The sequence below is a fragment of the Alligator mississippiensis genome, chromosome 1, assembly GCF_030867095.1.
Source record: "Alligator mississippiensis isolate rAllMis1 chromosome 1, rAllMis1, whole genome shotgun sequence".
NCBI classification, from domain to species: domain Eukaryota; kingdom Metazoa; phylum Chordata; order Crocodylia; family Alligatoridae; genus Alligator; species Alligator mississippiensis.
Window position 1 is genome coordinate 97,165,395 of NC_081824.1, and position 19,807 is coordinate 97,185,201.

The 19,807-nt window shown below is 44.4% G+C and overlaps 1 protein-coding gene across 6 annotated transcripts in view; it reads right to left on the minus strand.

Annotated features, from left to right (window-relative positions):
- FYN (FYN proto-oncogene, Src family tyrosine kinase) overlaps positions 1-19,807 on the minus strand; it is a 195,622-nt gene that overhangs the window by 85,651 nt on the left and 90,164 nt on the right. The window contains exon 1 of one of the 6 annotated variants that reach the window (XM_059733071.1): positions 1,038-1,061. The exons of 4 other annotated variants lie outside the window; for them this stretch is intronic. The gene's annotated coding sequence lies outside the window, so the exon portion shown is untranslated. Of the gene's footprint in view, positions 1-983; positions 1,007-1,037; positions 1,062-19,807 lie in introns of those variants that run through there. One more of the 6 variants, XM_059733056.1, reaches the window with a different exon arrangement.

The window sequence follows — 19,807 nt, forward strand, 5'->3', positions numbered from 1 at the left end:
ACTCTTGCTGAAGTTGTTGGCAAGGCTGATTAAACAAACTGGTAACTGAGCTGCTGTTTAGTTGATCTGATGGTATATTCCCAAATCCTACTGCTTTGGTATATAAATGGGAAGATCACATTCCCCCTTGTTTGTTCATATAATGAATTGAGGTCACATTGTCTGATGTGACACTGATGCAGTACTTCTGAATAAATGGGAGGAAGTATTCATGTGCCGTGAGAGTACTCTTAGCTCTAGTAGCTTGATGGGAAATAGCAACTCTTACAGAGTACGGGTACTCTATATCATTCATCTCTGCATATAAACTCTCAGTTTTGCACAGATGCATCTAATTGTATCACCTTTGTTCGTACTGAATGTGAAATAGGAACTGCTACATATACTGCTTCTTTGCTCTTTTATCAACTGAGAGATGCATGAATATTCAAAGCAATTGAAACCAACTGGTCCAGGCTGTGCTTTCCGAGAACATAAACCAAATGGGACAGGCTTGCAGGCAATGGAGATGAAATCTTGCATGTTTCACCACAAATGTATAAGACACCTTGCAGCCTATGAGAGAAAAATCAAGACTACAACAAGGTTTGAGGACTTTCCTGACATTGAAGATAATCTTGAATCTCTGTAGGTGTAAAAATGCTTTTGGTGTTACAGAATCCAGAATTGCCCAATAAATTCTGAAGTTGGTTGCCATTCTTTGTACCTTTTCTAATTCTACTATGTCCTATTTGAAATGTGGAGACCAGAACTGCAAAGTGTATAAGATGTGGGTACACCAAAGATTTGTATAATGGCATGATGGTGTTCTCCATTTTGTTTTCAATTCCCTTTCTCATGATACCCAACAGTTTACTGGCTTTTTGGTCACTGCTCATGATGAGCTGATCTAGAATGACTCCAACAACTTTTTCCCAAGTTGCAACAGTTAATTCAGAACCCGGCATTGTATAATTGAAGTTATTTTGTCCCAGGTGCATTACCTTGCAGTTGTTGACACTGAAGTTCATCTGCTATTTTTTTGCCCGCTCACCTACCTTGGTGAGATCTTTCTGCAAGTCCTCTCCATCAGTTTGGAATCTACCTAGAATAAATTTGGTATCATCCATAAACTTGGAGATTTCACTGTAAACCCCCCTTTCCAGACCACTGATGAAGATGTTGAACAAAATTAGGCCTAGCACATTGCAAGACACCATTTTTTACCCCTCTCTCCCCTGAAAAGTGATCATATTTAGCTCTACCCTTTGCTTCCTGTCTTTAGTCAGCTCTCAGCCCATGATAGACTCTTCCCTCCAGTACTATGGCAATGCAGTTGTTTTAAAAAGCCTTTGATAAGGAACCCTGTCAAAAGCTTTCTGAAAGTCCAAATATATTACGTCAGCTGGATCCCTTTTGTTCACGTGCTTGTTAACACCCTTAAAAAAACTCCAGCTGATTGGTGGAGCAAGCAGGATTTACAAAAACCATACTGACTCTTTCCCAGAAGATCATATTTGAGGTTATTTTCCCTGTGACTGCTGATTTTATTCTTTAATATAGATTCTATCAACTTCCCAGAGATGGAAGGGAGAGTCACTGGTCTGTAGTTCCCAGGATCTTTTTTCAATGTAAACATGCAGATTCTAGGCAAATGGGAAGTGAAGAGAGCCAGTCATCCATCTTAGTGAAGAGTGCTACTTTTTCATGGAAGATCTGCCACCATTTCTGGTACTTCTCTTGCACAGCAGGAGTTGTATAGGCAACAGAAGTATCTCATTACTGTGGTGTTGGTAGTAGGTGCCCAGATGTTGCAGACTGCAAAGCGTACCTTGCTTTTAGACTGCTCTCATTTAAAATGGACATTAACAGTTTTCTTGCACTCTCGGGACAGTTTAGCAGTGAAGTTTATATTCTTGTTTCAATTAATAATATTTTATTTTATTATATCATAACATAGCTTAAACAGCTTTCCTGGGAAGACTAAAGCAAAAAAGGAAACGGGGAAAGCAAGGGCATAAGCTAAGAAAAAAAATAATTCTCCAAAAAAAAGAAAAGACCGAATTACTATTGAATTTAACTAACCAACCACCTCCAGATACTAAGTATTCACAATTAGAAAGGGTGGTGAGAAGCCAGCTGCAGCTACTAGTGATCCAATCTCAGAATACAAGCAGTGAGAAGGAACTAGAGTGGTGCTTGGGCCCACACTACCCTAGGGCTAGGGACAGATATTACACATAAACCGGTTTATGTGATCAGAAACTGGTTTAAAGCTGTAACAGAACAGATGTTCAGTGCACATAAACCAGTCTGAAAATGGCTGAAACCAGTTCGAGATAAACCTGGCTGAATGTAGTATCAGACTTAACTGATTTGGGTCAAACTGGTTTATGCACTGTCTGTCCCAGACCCTTCCTGGTTTAACTTAAAGCAGAGTCCCCCAGCATCCCAGATGCTTTTCAGCCCTCGGCTGGGCTGTCTGCTCTAGAGCAGGGCTGGCCCCACCCCACCCCACCCCACCCCTCTGCTCCCTGGCTGGAGCTCCAGCAGAGATTGTAGGCATAGCAGCGTCTGCCTGGCTTCCCGCTGCCCTGCCCCCACCCCACTCCCTGCTCAAGCAGGAATTCCCCCCCCCCCCACACTCTCCCACTGCAAGGACCGCATCCAGCATGTGGTATGCCAGCTAATGCTGAGAGGTATCTGTGTAAGGCAGACAGGACAGTGTCCACTTAGGGATTTTTGGAGCTAATCAACAGGTCAGCTGGTAATGTCCCTCCATTCTGTCCTTGGAAAAAAGTTGTTTAAGAGCTTGAACTAATGAGAGAGGGTTCTGCTTTCTTGATGCTAAATGCTGTGTTATCAACTTCCTGCTGGCTCTCGCTGGTCAGGAGCAGTGAGGGGGGGAACCCATCTCTATTCTGATTGTTCTGCCGAGGCCTGGCCACACACCCTCCAGCTCAGCACTGTTAAAGGGAAGGGAGGGCTGCTCTAGCGCCCGCCCCCAGCTTCTAGCCTGAACCACTGCAGGCATGTGCCTGCATTTCCTTAGTCCAGAGGGAATGGCTGTATGATTACAAACTGGTTCAGCCTAGGCAGGTTATATTAATCTGTAAAGATTGCATCAATTCAGGCTCAGGCTTTTTGAATGTCTGTCCCTTGCCTAAATGCCCTTGGCTTGCTGCATACACCTGTTTGGGATACAAGCATAGACCAAAAGGACATTGCTGGGAAAGTCTTGGGTCTCAGATGTGGGGAATGCGTATGCATATTGTGGTAGGACATTTGGGGGCAAGCTCTCAAAGAACTGATGTTGGACCTTGGAAGAGACAGACATCAGAAGGAAAACTGATGCAAGAGCTGAGACAGTGTGACCAGACTGATTTGGTGGTCTGCTGAAATGGGGATAAAAGTTCCTGCAGCAAAGGCCAAAATAATCATAGTCCACATATTTGGAAGAAGAATGATATCAGTAATTGATTTCTACACATGCTGGGTATAGCATGGAAATTCAAAGATCAAAAAGGCAAATTATAAACAAAGACAAATACAATAACAAAAGAATGGTGTGATTTTGGGGACTAATCTTCTGATTGTAGTGGGGAGTGCTTGACTAATGAGTTGTAAACTTTTGGAGTTGGCAATACTATCACTAAGCATTAAAAAAAAAAGACTAAAAATGGAATGAGAATTTCTGTCTTTTGTCATGAGTTGTACAAGTCATCACATTAAGCAGTTTTATTATTCTCAGTATAGTTTTCTTAAAGCATGAAAAATGATGTTACATATTTTCCTTTAGGGTCATTCTGCAGAACACTGTTTCAAATGCCAGGATAAGAAAAGTAAGTTAAACAGAAAAGTCCCTGACTTTCTAAGCTTCCCCCTAGTGCATTTTGTACTTTGGTGCTTTTGTTCTTGTTAAATTCAGCATTGCTTCTAATCATGGCATTTTTTAAAGTGATACATATTAGTACATCTGTTTTCTCTGTAAGGTCTTTTCGAATTCTTTGCAGGGCACAGGAAGGATGTGGGCTCCTTTTCATATTCAAATGAGGCAAATTAGCCTTTGCTTGGTTCCTACAATATAATGCTTATTTTACATTTAAGCGTGAGAAAGGAGGAGAGGGAAAAAAGAAACAAACACCACGTGAGGTAGTGTATATATTTCATCTTGGGACAAACCTCATTTATCCATCCCTTTCAACCTAGCTTTCAACCGGATATAACTTTGAGGGTGGGGGTAGAGGCCTAAAGTTAATTAACGGTGTAAAATATGATCAAATGTTTTACGCTGAAAGAGTCAACAAGCTCTTTGGATGTATTCAACTGGATAAATTGTGTGAGGATTCCAGGATGAGTATTGAGACTATGTTGGAATTATCAAGCTCTCCTCCCCATTTTATAAAAGCAATGATTCAACAGAACATGTTTCTAATACAACAAAATCACGGCAGACATGTCACCTAGAACCATTAAGTCCCTGACCTCTCAGTACTTCTATCCCAACACCTTTTCTGTGTTCATCTGATCGTGCTGGCAGAGGGTCTGGCAGCAGAAAGCAGCTGCCACTGGCAAACTGCTAGGTGCATGTAAATCCATGGGCCTACATCTTCACATAACTCCACTGCAACAGGTGTGGTGATGGAGTATGACATGCTCCCTGAGAAGGCAACAGCGGCTGAAGGGACTGCTAAAGCTGGCAGAAGGCAGGGGACCATCTCTATACAACTACCAGCTGCCAGACAGCAGCAAAGCCTCCTTAGGCACGTCCAGGTGGGCATGCATGTGCGGTTTGCCATGCCACAGACCTGCTGATCCTGGTGTCAAAAAAAGCTGTGCCAGAAAAAAGCAGGGTGGTACACACGACTGCAGCATGTGACACTCGAAATTGGAGTCTGGCCAGCCAGAGCCATGCTCCAGCTGCCAGCCAGGCTCTGCGTGCCCAGATCACTGCTCCTGAAGCCCTAGGAGGACCCCAGGTAAAGCTGCTGGGGCAACCAGCCTCCCCTACCCCACCCAGAGCAACTTGCCACATTGGAGCGTGTATGCAGGTGTGTTCCCCAGGGACAAGTAGTAGCGGCACACATATGTGCCACTGCTACTTGTACCTGGGGAATGCACATTCCCACTCGGGGGGGTGGGATGCACCCTTTATGTCCAAGATAGGTGGTATAACTACCAGAAGAAAGGGCAGTTCTGTTCCAGCAGAGGGATTTTGAGGGTAAATGGAGTTAAAGTTTTGCTGGTAGAACACTATGCAGTTTTTCTCGAACTCTGACATTGCGCACCACCAATTTAGAACAATACAACCTTAAGTACCATCAGCAAATTTTTGTAATATAATTATAATAAATCCATTAATGCGTACCACTGACAGGTTGTCTGTGTACCACTGGTAGTACCTGTACCACAGAATGGGAACCACTGCTAGGGTAAAGTAGGCCTAAGTCCAGCCCTATAGCCAAGGGATGGAATATAACAGAAGGAGGGGCTGAGCTAGCAACCGTCTATGAAAGCAGGTTACTGTATACAAAGCTAGAGTGTGAATTCACAGTGCTCTAACTAACTTCCTCGTTGAAAACCAATTGTACAATAAGTATGAAGTAGCTTACAGCACTCTGAAGGTATCCATGTGGGAGTTAGAACAGAGCACCTAGTGAGCTGTCAAATCACATCATAGCTTACTGCACACTAACCACCCTTCATTTTGTTAATAGTGGCTTGAGGGAAGGCTAGGGTTTACATGCTTTACGTTTTAAGAAGAGAGCCGAAAGAGGAAAGATGTAGTTATCAGTACATGAGGGTGTTTCCTAGGCACAGCTGAACTAATCTGTTGGGGTGCAGAAGCTGCCAGACTTTCAGCAACCGGAGGGGAAAAAAAACCCCAGCCTAAATTCCAAAGACAGTCGCCTTCCAGTGGGCTCCCCTGGAAATCACCACTTGAAATCCATTGCTGCCTGTTTTGCTCTTGCTTTCTTTACTTCGCCTCCACACCCTGCAGAACGACCTTTTCTCTTTGGCTGCATGATCACAGACTCCCTGCTCAGCTCTCGCTGCTGGCTGCCCTCATCTTCAGTGCTACTGTGGCTGGGACAGGGATGCTGCTGAGGGGCTGAAAGAGTTGCTCCTGCTGTCAAAGTGTACTCTGTGTGAAGTGCTGTGAAGTGTACTCTGTCCAAGTCTGCGGATGACACAAAACTATGGGGAGAAGTGGACGCACAGGAGGGCAGGGAACAACTACAAGCAGACCTGGACAGGTTGGACATACGGGCGGAAAACAACAGAATGCGATTCAACAACGAGAAATGCAAAGTGATGCACCTAGGGAGGAAAAATGTTCAGCATACGTACTGCCTAGGAAATGACCTGCTTGGAGGCACGGAAGCGGAAAGGAATCTTGGAGTCCTAGTGGACTCCAAGGTGAACATGAGTCATCAGTGTGATGAAGTCATCAGAAAAGCTAATGGCATCAGCATCAGCAGATGCATGACGAACAGAACCAAGGAGGTGATACTTCCCCTCTATTGGGCATTGGTCAGACCGCAGTTGGAATACTGTGTGCAATTTTGGGCGCCGCATTTCAAGAGGGATGTGGATAACCTGGAGAGGGTCCAGAGAAGGGCCACTCGTATGGTTAAGGGCTTGCAGGCCAAGCCCTATGAGGCAAGACTGGGGCACCTGGACCTCTTCAGCCTCCGCAAGAGAAGGTTGAGAGGTGACCTTGTGGCTGCCTATAAGTTCATCATGGGGGCACAGAAGGGAACTGGTGAGGCTTTACTCACCAAGGTGCCCCTGAGGGTTACAAGAAATAATGGCCATAAGCTAGCAGAGAGCAGATTTAGACTGAACATTAGGAAGAACTTTTTCACAGTTAGATTGGCCAAAATCTGGAATGGGCTCCCAAGGGAGGTGGTGCTCTCCCCTACCCTGGGGGTCTTCAAGAGGAGGTTAGATAGGCATCTAGCTGGGGTCATCTAAACCCAGCACTCTTTCCTGCCTATGCAGGGGGTCGGACTCGATGATCTATTGAGGTCCCTTCCGACCCTAACATCTATGAACCTATGAAAATCCTTCTTGCACAAGCTTTGGTGCACAGAATAGAAACTCCTCTCTGTCATTTTCTGCTTCTATCCTGCTTTCCTGACCATTCTTAGGTCAAAGGCAGGTTACCACCAGCTTTCCTTCCTTTCCAACTTTGCTTATCACCCCAACACAGTAGCAACGGCTTTGCAATAATGGAGGGAAGATGACTGACAGTTTCCCTTATTCCTAAAACTGCTTCAGTTTTGACAGTTTTCATTGCACCTTACTAGAAAAAAAGGAAAAAAAAAAGATTTGGGAAGTGCCACAGAGCCCTACGAGCCCCAAGAACTATGCCAGGAAACAAACTTTATTTTCCCCCTACATTTATTACCTCTGTCATATGCTTTTTCAGAAAATGCTGGAGGGAAGATTGACTATAAATAAATCACCACTTTCCAACAATATATTAAAGCACTCAAGTTACCACAACACACTAATGGGAAAATGGTTGAAAGCCATTCCCTTTATTCCTCCTCCTCCTATTCTAGGTGTTTTACAATTCTTTAGGGGTGCACTGAAAGAATTTTTTGGGACCAATACTGATAGCCAATTTTTAAGGAGGCATACCAGCCACTACTGATGATTTCCGATACCAGCCTCTCAGCCTGAGAGCTGCATGCAGCTGGTAAGTCTGGTGTGGTGGAAGGAGAAGCGGGGGAGAGGAGGGACATGGGGAGGGCATATCAAGGCCCCTGTGGTGAGGGAGGAGTGGGGCTGGGGCAGGGGCTGGGACCACCGCTGCCCAGCTGGGGTGGGGCAGTCACGGGATGGAGCCATGGATTGTTGATGGGGGTGCAGAGAGAGGGTGTGTGTGTGTGGGGGGGTGTTGGGGTGGCTCCTGCTGCTGTGCGCAGCCCTGGCTCCAACCAACCCTGCCCCACACAGATCCGTGGTCACATGCCTCCCCCCCATTCCCTCTCGGACGAGTTGCAGGACCTGCTGGACAAGCAGGAAAGCGCTGAACCAGCAGATCCCAGATGAGCGGTGTGCAGCAGTAGAAGTGGGGCAGGGGGTGTTTCCCAGCATGCTCAGCAGTGGACCTAGCAGTGGACCAGAAGCACTTCTGGTCCACTTCCAGATCCGCTGGGAAGTGTGTGGGTGACCCTACCCTCCACCCCCTGGCTTGGTAACTGGTGCCTCCTGGTTCTGGGGGGACACCCAGGGTCGCCCGGTGGCCGAGCAGGGGGATGTTGGGGGGATGAACACAGAAGTGAACCGGAAGTACTTCTAGTTCACTTCCAGGTTCGCCACCGAGCATGCAGGGGCTCCCCCTGCACTGCTGTGGGATGCTCCATCCATCCCACCATTGCAGCATTTATGAGCCGTGCCTGATACCTCGAGGTATGTAGAAAAAACATTTAAAGCTGTGTCTATGGCTGAACTGTTGATTCTCCGAATCACCATCGTATCTTCAGATTCAGCCAAACTGAATTCAGATTCAGCCAAATCCGAATCAATGAATCAAATCACTGTCTCCAATTCAGGCTGAATCTGAATCCCAACTGAATATGGCCCATTTTATATACCCCTACTTCCTTTCCCCTCCCCTTCTACCACACCAGACTTACCAGGTGCACACAGCTCTCCAAGCTGCCAGGCTGTACTCCTCATTGTCTACATGTTGTGCTGCAGCTGCGCGCACGCACAGGCATTTATTGGCCAAATTATCGGCCACATTAGGCCAATTTCCGATGCAATCAATTTTCTTTATATTGGTGCCGATCTGATATCAGACCGATGTATCAAGGCACCTCTACAATTATTTCCCTTGTTCCTGCATTACAGGCAGTCTCCACCTGCCCATGACAGGCAATTGCTATTCCTGCTTTGGGCCCCACCTTGCAAGAACTGGGGGGCAGGTGGTAGCAGGAGAGACCTGACACAGTTGGGAGCAGTGTGGCAATTCTGTAACTCTCAGAGTTCCTTTTAATTCTGGAATTTCATTTGGATTCCACTCTGCTAGGCAGCAGGATCCCAGCATGAGGCACCCGCGCTGACTGTTGAACGGAAGGGAAAACAAGGACAGAGCAGATCATTACAGATGCTGCAAAACCGCCAGCTTACAGAGTACAGCTAGCAGAGAAAAAGCAGCCAGTGTGCTATGTGCTTGACAGTAGAACCTTAAATTAAATCCAATCCCTGCCTAATGTTTGCAGACAGAAATTCTTTCACTGCCCCCACAGCCCTCCCCTCTTTTCTTGCTAGTTCTACGTGCATTTCAGTCATTAGCATCCCAGAGCTTATTATTATTCTCCCCCAAAGTAGAAGTATTCTCATAGCTGCTGAATGTTTCAGCATCATAAATACAACCACTGTTGTCTTACAAGCTGAGTTAACCCTGGAGGGGAATTTGTTTCAGGGAGTGGAATGCAGGATTCAGTGCTGAGACTGAAGAAAAGGGCGAGGGAGAAGGGGATAAGTAGGGATGATATGGAGCAGGGAGTATGGAGAACAAAGAGACAAAGAACAACAGATGCAGAAACTGCTAGCATCTTAAACACTTATCAGTGCAACTGTGCTAGCTAGTAGCTGCATTTTGTATATGAAAGTGTAGGTAGCATCAGAGAAAAGAAGTGGGGTAGGAGGGGAATAGCTTGAATGAAAATGCCAGGTTACCTTTATGCACAGGATGCACTTTTGGCTAACTGCAAGAACAATGGACTGGGAGCAGAACTACCTGGATTCTATTCAGCACTTATCAGCTGAGCTTCTGTATGGATCTTTTGCAAAGTACAATTACCATAATTTCTTGCATACAACACATACTTTTAAAAACAAACAAACAAACAAACAAAAAAAATCACTTCCCAGAAATTAGACGATGCATTATATGTGAGAAACAGGTAAGAGCAGACTCTGCTGCTTATGGACAAAACCAAAAGTAAAACATTCTGTGATCCACAGCGAACAGAATAATGAGCTGGCTTGGCTCCCTAGCTGCTGCTGCTTAGTTACCCAAAACAAGGAAAAAAATCTTTTTTTCTTCATTCTGCCTTTCTGAACAAAGTGTGTATTACATACTGGGGTATGCTGTATGTGCAAAAATACAGTACTTTCCTACCTATCTAAAATGCCTTGACTGAAGGACACTCCATCTTGCACCTATAACTCTGCTGCCAACAGCAAGAAAAGTAATATGTTTCTGCTAGCCCCTGATAAAATCCTAGAGTAAACAATTCACTGGGTTACCAAAAGATAAGCAAGCCAAAGTTGACATTATACCATCTCTCAGCTCCTGACTGATCTTACCTACCCACACTGTGGTAAAAGCTATCCTGTACTTGGTCTTCTCTAGGATTTTACAGCAACACAACTACTAATGCAGATTAATCTCATCAGCTGGACGCAGTGCTCCAGCTGCGGCCTGACCAATGCCGCACAGAGAGGAAGGATCACCTCCCTGGACCTGCTTGTGATGTATCTGTAGATGCATGACAAGTTGCAGTTAGCTTTACTGACTGCTTCCTCGCATTGGCAGCTCATGTTCATCCTGGGGTCAATGAGGGCTCCAAGATCCCTTTCTGCCACCGTATTGACAAGAAGGGTATTCCCCAGCCTATAGGTGCGTTCCTTCTCCCTAGATGCAGCACCTTGCACTTGTCTGCACTGAATTCCATCCTATTCTCATCCGCCCACCTCTGTAATTTGTCTAAATCTAGCTGGATTCTGTCCCTCCCTCCAGCATGCCCACCTCACCCCACAATTTGGTGTCGTCAGCAAATTTGGACAGTGTGCATTCCACACCCACATCCAGATTGCTGATAAAGATGTTGAACAGTACAGTCCCCAGGACCGAGCCTGTCCTTTAGGCAGGGGGCTGGACCTGATGATCTCCCTTCCAGCCCCAGTTTCTATGAAATCTATAAGAAATGCTCCACCTTTAGTATTATTGGGAGTGACCTGTAAGCACATTATCTTGAAACAAAAGTTTTATTTTAAATTAAATATTTCAACAGAAGCAAGTTACCACCATCTAGAAAACAGGAAAGTTTTAGACTAAGCACACAGTATACCAAATGTTACAGTATACAGAAAGCACGATTAAGACCTGTGTCATCTAGCCTGCAGTGCTCCCTATGGGTCCAGAAATTTGGCAGTGTGGTGAGTGACAGTAGTGTTAATTGCTGTGACTCCTAGAGCTGCAGCAGTTAGCACTGCTGGTGCTTGTTCTGCTGCCAAATTTCAGGACCCATGGGGAGCCCTGTAGGTTGGATCCAGAGCTCAAAGCCACATCTAGCATAGAGGGCTGCCCATGGAGTCAGAAATCTGGTGGTTGGAAGAGCAGTGGCTGTTGCAGCTTCTGAAGTTGCAGCAATTAACATTACCACCAACATATTTCAGTCCACCAGGCCAGATGACATGGCTCCAAACTGTGGGGCCAGATGAGCTGGGCATCACTGTTTTATAGTACTGTATGTACACTACAATAGGAGTCCGTGAATGCAGCTGTTCTGTACCCATCTTAAAAGGAGTTCATTTTCACAAAGCCAAATGGGTTCTCAAAACTACAATATAACGTGCCAGGACCTTTTGCCAGTGCCAATGGCATTTGATTTTAATTGAATAGTTGCATGCACAATAGGTTTAAAGTGATCAAAGTACTGATTGGAAACTCATGCATGTGTTTGTTCGTGAACACGGATATACTTCCTGTGTGTCTACTGTGATCTCAGAAGAAAAGACCTGTAGAAATTATCTGATGAGTGCATCTGAGTATATGACTATCACACCAAGGTTACCAAAACAAACTAGTCAGCAAATGACTGGGCTTTTGGAGAAAGGGATAAAGTCAGTACTGTTTTGCACAAAAATATACTGGCATGTGTTGTATAGCAGAAATATCAATATTGACTCTGCCCAAAAAAGCAATTGCCATGAAAACTCTGTACAAATCTAACCTTTATTTGGAAAGATAGCCACTAAGGGATTTTCAGATATGCGCAAAACATTTTTACAAAGATAGCTGCATGGAGACATGAGCAATTAAAAACCTAAGATTGTTACTGTGCCCTTCTTAGGGGTCAAAATGTAAATGCACAGAAAACAGATCTGTCTAGTACAATAGTATCACTAATGCAGTTAACCTTAAAAAAATAACCATGTGGACTAACAAAAGCATTAAAAGAGGAGTAACTTATATGCAGACTGCAATGAAATCAAAAGCAGAGGAGACTTGGGCCTCATCCCTGTGAAACATATACAAGCTTACCTAGGCAAATAAGCAGTCTCAGTGGATTCAATGGATAATTTGCAAGACCAAAGTTCATTTGGATTACTTGTTCCATCTCCACTTGTAAATGGGAATAACCTGGCATTGCCCAACATAACTTACCAGGGGCAGATTCAGAGAAGATGCAGTGGTGCAACCACACCACACAGCAGGAGTAGCAGCCGGGGACTTTAAGCCCACAAAGAAGGTAAGAATTCCACTCATCCCTTCCCCTCTGAGCTCAGAGGGACATCCCCTGCAATCATAGGGGACTGGTGGGGGGGCATGGGGTGGTATGTGCCCCCCCGACAGGGCCACTCCCACTGCCAATGTCACTGCCTTCTGTGGGTGCTCGCCAGTCCTGTCCCTGCTGCCGACACTGCTGGTGGCTTCTGCAGGTGCTCGCCATCCTGTCCCCACTGCCACTGCCACCACCGGCTTCTGCGGGTGTCCCCCAGACTTAAGAGGCACCAGTTGCCCATGCCTCCAATCTCTTCCCTTCTTTTTCCCCCAGCCCCTACCTGCTGCTGCCACTGCTTCCACACTCCCAGGGGCGAAGGGAGTTCCTGTCCCACTCCAGCCAGCCTCTGTGGGGGCTGGGATCGGCCTGGGGCAGCAGCTGTGGCAACAGCAGCAGGCATCTTCCACCTCCTTGTGTGGTCCCCTGGGTGTTCCCTTCCAGTCTGGGAGCAGGTATGGGGAGGGGGAACCCATTTGCCCTCCACTGCCACTCCTGTCCCAAGCTGAGCCCAGGTCCCCTGAAGACTGGTTGGAGCAGTTGTGGACCTCAGCCCCAGGACAGTAGGGACAATGGCAATGACAGGTGTGGGGGGAGGATGGGGTGAGGGGGATGGCGAGGAGATGCTGCTCCCGCATCCCTCTTTATAAAATCCTGCATCTGCTTCTGCCTACCACCAATTTTAAAAAACAGCAATGACCTGGATTTACAGTAGGCACAGAAATGGTGTTTTTTGTTGGATAGACCCAGCAAGTTATATAGATAACCATGGAGAAATAAAAAGAGTACCAAGCCGGATGCTGTAAGATAATTTCAGAAGTCTCAAGAAGCTACCTTTTTCTATTAAAATATGTCAGTGTTAAGATCATCTTTCTTGAAAGATGGAATCAATTACTGCATCCTATTGGGAGAAATAAAAGAATGAAGGTGAGGTGATTTAGTGTAGTAGTGTAAGAGTGATGTTGTAAGCCATGATGGTCCAGTAATTGAGAGGCAACGATTTCTTAGGGTGATATTACATATGTAATCACGTATGTAATGTAATGTCATTTCAGGGGTTAGCGGTCAGTATGAGCTAGTTACTGTTAGTGAATATATCTATCTAATATGCGATCAGGTAAGTGGAGGAGATATCTTTGTGATAAATTTGCACCTTACATCATGTGAGGGGCAAGGATTTCTTAGGGTGATATTACATAGGGTTACATTTTTAAGGATGAAATATTTTAGGATAAGAAATATTACATTTCTTAGAGTGATATTCTTAGGGTAATATCACTCTAAGATATCCTTGCCTCTCACATGATGTAAGGTGCAAATTTATCAAATAGATAACTCCTCCACTCGATCGCATATTAGATAGATATATTCACTAACATTAACTAGCTCAAACTGACCACTAACCCCTGCCACATAAAAGAGGTTTACTTTTTCATGCTATGTGAACAGACCAGGAAACACAGACCAGTTTTATCAGTAAGTTTGTGATTCACAAAACTGCAACACACAGGCAACATAAGATGATGCATCACTAAACACTAAGAATCCTGTGAAACACTTTCACAGAACTGGGTGACAGATTAGGAGGGCACTTAAATTGTGCAATTTACCCATCCAGTTTAGAACTATGCTCTGATAAAGTCATACAGATTCAAATACAAAATAATCCACAGGAACCTGGCTCTGCTCTTTACATGCTACATCTCAAAATGCTACTCTAAAAGCCTCTGTAAGAGATGTTTTTATAAGTATTTCTTTGAAGTATTCTACTTTGCATAGACTCGACCAAACTTTTTAGGGAAGGACTGCGATGTCTTCCTCAACATGTCTAGATCATTATGCTACATCAGAAGTATTTTGTCCTTGTACAAAATACAGAAAGTTGCACTGTATTCACTAAAGGAGACTACTGCAGCATGTAGGTCAGTGGTTCTCAAACTTTTCAGACTCAGGGCACCCCTCAGATTCAGCAGATTCACCCTTGTTAAGCTCAAAGGCATACCTTAGAAAATGCCAGCTCTTAGTTTTCACTTGATTTGATTACAGAGATATAATGAAGTAATTCTTCTGTTGCAAAGACCTCAGAAAGACCACAACAGGTCAGGAAGTTTTTGGCTAGGGACAAATATTATACATAAACTGGTTTAAGTGATCAGAAACTGGTTTAAACCTGTAAATGAACAGACGTTCAGTGCACATATATCAGTTTGAAAATGGCTGAAACTGGTTTGAGATAAATGTGGTTGAACATAGCATCAGATTTAACTTATTTGGCTAAAACCGGTTTATGTAATGTCTGTCTCAACCCCTTGCTGGTTTAAATTACACCAGACTTCCCCAGCATCCCAGCATGCTCTCTGGACTGGGTGGGGCTCTCTGCTCCACAGCAGAGCTGACCCCTCCCCTCTGATCCCTGGCTGGAGCTCAGCAGAGACTGCAGGAGTCTGCCTGGCTTCCTCCTGCTCCCCACATCCCCTCTGCCTTACACAGACACCTCTCAACATTAGCTAGCACAGGGGTTGTCAAAACGGGGGTATGCGTACCCCTGGGGGAAACTAGGGAAGGCCCTACAGCATATGCACAGGAGGGGACGGAGCACTGCCACCCATCACACCATGACACTGCCTCCTAGGAGCAAGGCTGAGGTGGGCAGCGGCACCCCTGTGGGCCGTACAGGCGCCACCCGGCTGGTTAGACGTGGGCGGGGTGAGGGGGAGTTTGCACCCGAAGGTGGCTTCTGCCGCTATCCACCACCCCATGCTACCGCCACTCTGCATCCAATCGCGTGCCACCCTCCTTCCACCCCCTTCCCTCCACTCCAAATCTGGCTGCTGGGGGTATACTTATTAAAAAAGGCTGCAAACCCTGAGCTAGCAGACCACATTCTGGCTATGGCTCTGCTGTGGCAGATGGGACAAAGGCAGAATCAACAGGTAGCTGGTAAATGTCCCTCCATTGTTTTCTTAATGGGCAGATAAACACTGAGTAGGATGATAAACACTGTGTTATCAATTCCCTGCTGGGCAGGTTAGAAGAGGGGGAATCTCTCCTTAATCAGAGCGTTCTGCCGGGGCCTGACCACACCCTCCTCAGCTCAGCACTGTAAACAGGAAGGGAGGACTGCTTTAGTACTCCCTGGCTTCTAGCCTAAGCTACTACAGGCATGTGCCTGACTCAGCCTATCCAGGTTAGACTAAGCTCCAAAGATTGAATCAATTCAGGCTCAGGCTTTTTGAATGTCTGTCACTAGCCTTTGACACTATGGATTCCTATTTGAAATCCCTTGATCTATCTTATGCATTATGTTTGCACACCTAACAGTGATACCATTGTGTGTCCCTCCCCCCCCAGCATCCTAGTTGAGAATCAATGATCTAGGTTATAGCTTTACTGTATTTAAGCTTCTCTTTCAATGACCAAAATCACATGTGGTTAGTGGTTTAATTGTCTAGTTTTTCACCCAAATTCTGTAAAGACAAGGGTTTTAGTCAGCACAATAAACAAAACTACCTGAACACTGTGTGAAACTGGGTTGGGGGGGAGGAGGGAGAGAGAAATTCTACAACCACCACCATTTCACTTTTTTAAACGCATGTTGTTTTGCCCTATTGATCTTCCCTGATAATATGCTCTCTCTAGAGTCTACTGTCATACACCAAACTGGAAAAGATGACACAGGAACAAAGCAGTCTAAAAAGATCAAAAATAAAGAGAGGAAGAAAATTAAAGAAGGGTAATCTAAGCAAAGTCCAAGAGTCTTTAGACTTTCTGGTTCTTTAACCAAACCAGCCTTGCAAGGGCAAGTTAAGTTTTCTGATTTTCTCTTCAGTGCCACTGGGGAATCATCTATCAATAAACAGCTGTAATGGCAGTGCTGGCTGCCAACCTGAGAAAACTGTACTAATAAACATCAGGTATGGCACTGACATCACTTCCTTAACATCACTGAATGACTCTTGTACAGACTATATGATCTAAAGGAGGAGTATCAACGTTGCTTGCCTCCTTCCTTTTGGGCCAGATCTGGACCATGGGGCTCCTTGTGGGATGGATCAGGACCCAACCCTGATAGTGGGGTGAGTGGCATCATGGAGCTGCAGGGATTAACACAGTTGTCACTCACCCAGCAGCCAGTGGGACCTGGAATCTGACAGCAGGCCCCACCTCTGCTCACCCCACCCCCTAGAATTCCTGGTCTCTCAAGGAACCCTGTGGCTCTCAGGCTAGATATCTGACCCCCCTGAACTAAAGAATTTGTAGGACCTGTGAAGAATGTAAACAGTTCCAAGGAGAGCTTGAAACCACAAACTTTCACAACCCATCCTGGACAAAAGCTGAGAAAAAAAACCTAACTGGCTAACTTGCCCCAAAACAGGCAAAATAATTAAAAACAAAATAAATAAGGGAGCCATGAAGCCAGTCATTCTTAAAGCAGTAAGACAGTGACAGTTTACAGTGTAAAGCAGCTTTAGATGGCAACCATCTCTTGTTGAAATAAGATAGTGGTCTGGTGCATGGTATGCCAGGAATAACATCAGTCTTCTTTTCACAGAATAGTTTTTGAGAAAGTATTCTGAGGAGGAGGTAAGGAATTACAACTTAGTCAGGGATGATTTCTTTGTTCATTCAATTAGCAGCATGATTACACAACTGTTTTTCATGTGAAGAGAAAGCCACCATTTAAAAAGGCATCAATCCTTATGCACCTTCTGATGAAGCTAATGAAAGCCAGAATGTGCACCAAGGGCAAATACATGTTTTACAGTTTTATCGCACACAAGTTTTCAGCGTTGGGGCCTTTAACTCCACTGCAATATCTGTCCATCCCAAGGTGCTCACAACAAAGCAAGGAGTAGCCTAGGATAGGCTACATACATACATATGTATGTATGTAGAATATATATACATAACAGGGTTATGTATGGTAGCAATCAGTATTATCAGTGAAAGAGTACACTAAAGGTGGAAAGGGTAAGAGGAAAGGAGAATGGCATATAAATAGATATACAACCTGCATGTGATAGATAGATAGATAGATAGATAGATAGATAGATAGATAGATAGATACAATATATTATAAATACAGTGCATTATACAATATACACACAATATATATACACACATTATAATGCTATATATCTATAGATGCAGATATATGCACACGCAGGTTTTAGGGCTAAATGACTGACTTCAGGGAAAAGTGAGAATATATAAAAGATGCCCCAGAAAGGGAAGGGCAAGGAAGGATAATAAAGGAACTACAAGGTTATTATTTTAGTGTGAATTCCATGTAACCCCTAGAACTAAAAGTCCAGGTTCCTGATCTCTTTGTTTGTAGAGTCATCCTTTCCCCTCACAGCATTGCCTATTCCCTCTTCTGAAACGTGAGGTCTCAGCAGCAGACTGTTTTTCTATGCATCTGCACAACACTTAACACACTTTGGGCACCAACGTAGTACAGATTAAATAACAATAATAGGCTCCTGTTTCAAGTTTGATTCTATGCCAAAGTGTCACTGAGCAAAGTATTTATTTTTTTTGAAAGGACTGAAGTATGCTTCTCTTGCTTTGAATAACCATCTCTTTCATTTTAGATGAAAAACTCTGAAATTCTGGTTTATAATGGTCTAATCTGAAAAGAAAAAAAAGAATGAAACAGACTATCATTTACAACCAGGCACGCTGATCTCTCAACAACATTTAATGATATGCAGGAGAACGAGCGGTTGTATTCAAACCAAACCTCTCTCCGTAATTAGAGCAAGTTAGAGAGCAAAACTTAGAGCAGTGATTACAGCAAACTTAAAAAAAAAAAAAAAAGCACAAATGCAAGCAAATTGATGGCTTTTTGTAGGGGTGTTTAGCAGATATGAAAATAGCAAAGACTGGCTACTAAAAAGTAGTTGCAAATGTTGCATATTCCCCTGCAGCTGATTTTTCTTCTTTTTTCAGGAAAAAAATCCCATTTTATCTACACAACTTTCTCCCCTGTCCCAAGATATGACTGAATCAGGCAAACTTTTAGAGAGCTGTGACAAAAACCTATGAGAAGTCTACAAGTATCTATCATATCTCAGTTGTCTAGGCAACATGTGGTATAAATTGAGAGATCTATTCAACTTTAAGGATTCAGTCTTGAAATTCAGTTAGCATCCCCTCTAACAGCAAAGTGGGTATATAGGAGTTTAAACACTTTTTTAGGGGCAGTTTATATGAGAGGACTCTGGAAAAAATAGAACAGGGTTATGTACGGTAGCAATCAATAGGCATGCTTTCACGTGCAACTAAGGTGTGTGAAAACTCTAGAGCTTATTGCTCCAGAGTTTATTGTTCCCAGGGGCTGCATCTTCACATGCGCCTGGGAGTGCAGCATGCTGAGGTGGGTCAGAGCAGCCCCAGCTGGAAAAGGGCTCAGCCTGCCAGCCCAGGGCTGCTCCCTCCAACTCAAGGTGTTGAGGAGGGGGCTGGTTGGAGCATGAGGGTGCTTCAGTGTGCAGCTAGCCAGCAGGCAGCCCCGTCACTGAAATATCCTCGTGCTTCATCCAGCTGGGGCAGCATCTACAATAAATTAGTTTACTCCAGCCTAATAGCGATGCACATGTAGATGTGAGATGTTTACTGTGCACCTAATTAGTCTACTGTGCAGTAAACATCTCACATAGATGCACTCGCTGCGATTAGTGAAAAAGTAGGCTGAAGGTGCCTTAAGACTGCAAAACAAAAGAACCAAGTAATGATAACAGAAAGGAGAATGACTTTTAAGCTACTGCAAAAAATGGAGTATTGTAGCAAGACAAGACAGATCAATATTGTCTCTATTAAGAATTTGCATGGATCATGGCTATCAGCAAATAGCAGTCATTGTTATAGCTGTTCTGATGCAACCCTTATCTCAAAGTTTATTTTGCTATAATCTTTGTCTCGAGCTAATGTTGTGATTCATAGGAAGAAAATAAATTTTCAACTTCCGGTGAGAAGGAGGAGGAAAATGCACCTGATCTACAATATTTTGCCCAAGGTACACAGCAAAGTCTATTCTAAAAATGTATTTTAAATAGCATCTTAGCTAGGTAAGTAATATATATCTGGATGACCAGGAACTGGCCTAACAGGAATAAGGGACCAAAAAGGTGACAACGGATGGATGTATCTACATGTTACTGTGCAGCGATGTTGCTATGGCGCCGTGCTTTAATACTTCCTTTTGGTACCCAGCACAGTATGGGTGGTTACTGGGCCATGCATGGGCGTATAGGTAGATTTTGCCACTGTCATCATAGCTGGTGATCACATGTAGA